Source organism: Mercenaria mercenaria, unplaced genomic scaffold, assembly GCF_021730395.1.
Source record: "Mercenaria mercenaria strain notata unplaced genomic scaffold, MADL_Memer_1 contig_615, whole genome shotgun sequence".
NCBI classification, from domain to species: domain Eukaryota; kingdom Metazoa; phylum Mollusca; class Bivalvia; order Venerida; family Veneridae; genus Mercenaria; species Mercenaria mercenaria.
The window spans coordinates 26,694-32,372 of record NW_026463499.1 but is presented as its reverse complement, the minus strand read 5'-3'; positions in this window follow the sequence as shown (position 1 = coordinate 32,372).

The window sequence follows — 5,679 nt, the reverse complement described above, 5'->3', positions numbered from 1 at the left end:
GACCAGAGATGGTTTTCTATGTTCAGGCCCCTGTGACCTTGACCTTTAACAGAATGACCCAAAAATCTATAGGGGTCATCTACCCTGCATGACCAATCATCCTATGAAGTGTCAACATTCTGGGTCAAGTGGTTCTCAAGTTACTGACCAGAGATGGTTTTCCATGTTCAGGCCCCTGTGACCTTGACCTTTGATCGAGTGACCCCCAAAAACAAAAGGGGTCGTCTACTCCATAAGCCCTGCCACTCTATGAAGTTTGAAGGTTCTAGGTCAAATGGTTCTCCAATAATTGATCGGAAATGTGTGATGGACAGACAGACGGCATAAACAATATGTCTCCCTCAGTGGGGGATTGGCGGAAGACATTAAAACCTCCCTTAAGAAATCTATCTGAGAGAAACACAACAAGAGCTGTCACAGGAGACAGCGTGCTCGACTATTTCGATGCTGGATAGTGAAACTTGGCACATCTGAGGAAACTAGAGCTGTCACTGGAGTGTTTAATGACTCCAATTGTGGAAGAAGATATTGCACAATAGATGCTCAGTCTGTGTCAAAAATATCAACTTAAAGTAATAAGAGTGGTAAAGATAAAATGTATCAAAACACTATATAAGTATATCCTAAGCAAAAAGGGACATAATTCATTAAATATTGGTGCCAGAGTTGTGCAGCTTGTGTCATATAGTGTGGGTGATGATGCTGAACAACTATTTTAAGTTTGAATCAAATCCATTCAGTAATAACAGAGACAGAGTGAAAGTGCATCAAAACTTGAAACTAAAATTCTAAGTAAAAAGGGGGAATAATTAATAAAAAAAATTGGTGCCAGAGTTATGCACCTTGCGTCATATGGTGTGGGTGATGATGTTGAACAACTATTTTAAGTATGAATCAAATCCATTCAGTAATAACAGAGACAGAGTGAAAGTGCATCAAAACTTTAACCAAAAATTCTAAGTAAAAAGGGGAAATAATTCATGAAAAATTGGTCCCAGAGTTATGCACCTTGCATCATATGATAAGGGTAATGATGTTGAACAATTGTTTAAGTTTGAATCAGATCCATTCAGTAATAACAGAGATAGAGTGAAAGTGCATAAAACTTTAACCTGAAATTCTAAGTAAAAAGGGGAATAATTCATGAAAAATTGTGCCAGAGTTATGCATCTTGTGTCATATGATGTGGGTGATGATGTTGAACAACTATTTTAAGTTTGAATCAAATCCATTCAGTAATAACAGAGGTAGAGTGAAAGTGTACCAAAACTTTAACCTGAAATTCTAAGTAAAAAGGGGGAATAATTCATGAAAAAATGGTGCCAGAGTTATGCATCTTGTGTCATATAATGTGGGTGATGATGCTGAACAACTATTTTAAGTTTGAATCAAATCCATTCAGTAATAACAGAGGTAGAATGAAAGTGTATCAAAACTTTAACCTGAAATTCTCAGTAATAACAGAGGTAGAATGAAAGTGTATCAAAACTTTAACCTGAAATTCTAAGTAAAAAGGGGGAATAATTAATGAAAAAATGGTGCCAGAGTTATGCACCTTGTGTCATATGATGTGGGTGATGATGTTGAACAACTATTTTAAGTTTGAATCAAATCCATTCAGTAATAACAGAGATAGAGTGAAAGTGCATCAAAACTTTAACCTGAAAATCTAAGTGAAAAGGGGGGATAATTCGTGAAATATTGGTGCCAGAGTTATGGCCCTTATGTCAGATGATGTGGATGATGATGAGGAATAAGTATTTCAAGTTTGAATCAAATCCATCAAGTAATTACTGAGATATGTTGAAAAAAGAGAAAAGTGCACCAAAACTTTAACCAAGGTGGGGACGCGGAAAGACGCCGACGCCGGGGCGAGTAGGATAGCTCTCCTTATACTTCGTATAGTCGAGCTAAAAATCCCTATTAAGAGATATGTTGACCTGCTTCTTTTCTCCTCACATCTGTCTGAATGAAGTCTTTTGCATTTAACCAGAGTGAAGTGGTCATGCCTACTTTTTGTACCAATCCGCAGACAATCATTTGAAAAAAGAAATCATGATTTTCCTGCAATTTCTCTCTTTATTCACATCAGCTCTATAAAATTTGGTTACTTTCAGAACCTCTTTTTTCTCAGATACACTTCCTTTAGTTGAGTAACGAGGGGCAGCTAACTGTACCTTATTACCTTTTACACCTCAGGCTAGCAGCACCTGGTGCACAACATACTTACACAAAGGCAAATTTTGCATGGTGTATAATTTTTTGTCATAAGTACCAACAGAAAAAGTTTTGAGAAAAAAAGGACATAACTGTATATACTTTGAATAGTTTCAGCTGTTATCTCCTATTAATAAACCTTAAGATTTAACAATATTTGTTCATTTAACTGTAGACTGAGATAGGTTTTACCAAGTGAAAATTAGATGAGTGGTGCAACAACAATTGAAAATTTAAATATTCACAAGTTTTTTTTAAAAACAAGAGCTGTCTCCATAGGATGACATATGCCTCCGATGGCACTTTGAATGAATAGTTATGGCCGATGTTAGAGTTTAGGACCTTTGACCTACGGACCTGGGTCTTGCGCGCCACACGTCGTCTTACTGTGCCACACATTCATGCGTAGTTATTTTAAAATCCATGCATGAGACAAAGATATGGACCGGACATGCCCATCCTTGCACTATCATGAAATATGACCTTTAACGTCTAAGTGTGACCTTGACTTTTGAGCTACGAACCTGGGTCTTGCGCGCTACACGTCATCTTACTGTGGTACACATTCATGCCCAATAATTTTAAAATCCATGCATGAATGACAAAGATATGGACCGGACACGCCCATCAATGTACTATCATGAAATATGACCTTTAACGTCTAAGTGTGACCTTGACCTTTGAGCTACAGACCTGGGTCTTGCGCACGACACGTCGTCTTACTGTGCCACACATTTATGCGTAGTTACTTGAAAATCCATCCATGGATGACAAAGATATGGACCGGACACGCCCATCAATGCACTATCATGAAAAATGACCTTTAACGTCTAAGTGTGACCTTGACCTTTGAGCTACGGACCTGGGTCTTGCGCACGACACGTCGTCTTACTGTGCCACACATTTATGTGTAGTTACTTGAAAATCCATCCATGGATGACAAAAATATGGACCGGACACGCCCATCAATGCACTATCATGAAAAATGACCTTTAACGTCTAAGTGTGACCTTCACCTTAGAGCTACGGACCTGGGTCTTGCGCGCGACACGTCGTCTTACTGTGGTACACATTCATGACAAGCTATTTGAAAATCCATCCATGGATGACAAAGATATGGACCGGACACGAAAATTGCAGACAGACCGACAGACGGTTCAAAAACTATATGCCTCCCTTCGGGGGCATAAAAAAACTGAACTGATTTTTCTTTTATTTGATATAAAACGAAACGTCACGTCTCGTCTATAAAAAATTAACTGATTCCTTAATATTTTAGATTTCTTCTAACAGTGATAATGTTTTCGTATGTATTTACCAGTATATACAACTATATCTTTACTGATGGATATTTTAGTAGGGATTTCTAGTTCTTTATTATTATTATTATTATTATTACAGTGAAACACCGCTCGCTCGAGCATCGATGACTCGAGTACCCGGGCTCGCTCGAGCAATTCATGTGGTCCCGGCCGATTTCCTTCTATTTTCTATGCGAAATTACCACGGCTGGGTCGAGCATCGATAACTCGATCGCTCGAGCATGACATCTGGTCCCTGTGTATTAATTTACTCTTTGTTGCTTCTGGCAAACTCGAGCAGAGGTGTCAAAATTTTTCACACCTTCGGTGGTCAGAATTTATCGGTTAATTAAGATTTTCCACACACCGTGAGAATTGCGTGGTCTATTCCGCGACTATCCTAAATGTTTTTTTGTCGGTATATTTGATCTGATAATGAGATTAATTATTGATAAAAGGTTGAACAAAAGTTTTATTGATCAGATATAGATGAATAACTGATTACTTAAATCTTCTTTTCTGCGGGATCGAGAAGACTGTCATGAGATCTTAGTATTTTAATCAGCAGTTGTTTGCATGCAAGTGAAGGAAATAATATAGCCTTTTCATAAAATTGAGACGATAATTTTGATATGCACTTGTTGATAAATAAAAATAAAAAGTCCTAGTTGTTTCTTCACGTGTGCCATTTACAAATTACGTATTGAAATGTCTATCAAAGATAACGTTTGTAATACGTTTTTTTTTTTAATGTCACCAGCATGTTATTATTACGCATCACCGTTTAATCTGCAAATGGTCGCGATGACAATTGATATTGGTAAAACAAACAATTTTCTTCTTATGTTGGTCAATGTTTGGGTTGCTCGAAACCATGGATAACTCGAGCATTTTGCTCATCCCCTTGCGACCTCGAGCGAGCGGTGTTTCACTGTATTATTATACCAGATTTATATATCGCCCTTTTCATGATTAATTTCACGTTCAAAGGCGCTTTACATAGTTCAATTGCAGCCACACAGGGCGCATAATTCATCCTCTACTAGTACAGACACAGAGCCATCTGACCAGAGGGACAGATTGAGATAAAGCCCCCACGACAGAGAGATCAGAAATCAGATACAGGCTTGTCCGGCTAACTTAGCCTAGCTCGTTGCGAATAGACAGCCTGGTTCTTTAACGTGCCCAGCGTATAGCACCGATACACGCAAGGATTGCCTGGGTTCCTGACCAGTACACCTCTAGTTGGGTGGGAAACACTGAAAAGCGTTTCTGAAAATTCCCGAGTAGCTGCCGGGGATCGAACCCCTGACCTCAGGATTGGAAGGCCAGTGTGCAAACCACTGAGCTATCCGTCCACCTTTATAATTCATATTCATTTCTGTTGTTGAAGAGTAGTTCCACAATAATGAAAATCCCCTAAAGCACCTTACTGGCAGGGATTGAGAAAAGAATCTGGTCCCGCCGAGGTTCCAAATGTACGGCTGGTTGGGCATAATTATATGCCGTGGTTGGAATGTAAGCTCGGGTGAAAGTCTTAATGCTTAACTGTACATTTTTAGAAAAAAAATTAAAACACAACAAAATCGTAGAAAGAGAGGGTTGTTAACATAAAAATTGAACAGTATATAAAACATTTACATATATGACTCTACAACAGGAGGGTCATGATGACCCTGGATCACTCACCTGAGTAATATGAGCTACATGTTTCAAATGTCAAACTGATGATTTTTAGAATTTTTTTGGAAGATTTTCCGATATACAATCAAGTAACCCCTGTGTGTGTGGGGGGGGGGGGGGGGCCAATTTTACCCCGGGGGTCATGATTTGAAGAAAGTTTGTAGAAGTCTACTAGGCAATGTTACATATCAAATATCTAAGATCTAGGCCTTCTGGTTTATTTTTAGCAAATTTATGAAAATTTCCCTATGTACAATCAAGTGACCCCTGGGGCGGGGTCATGATTTGAACAAATTTTGTAGAGGTCCACTAGGCAATGCTTCATGTCAAATATCTAAGCTCTAGGCCTTCTGGTTTATCTTTTTTTTAAATTTGAAGATTTTTCTATGTAAAATCAAGTGACCCTGCGTGTGGGGGGGGGGGGGGGGGGGGGGGGGGGGGGTCGAGATTTGAACAAATTTTGTAGAGGTCCACTAGG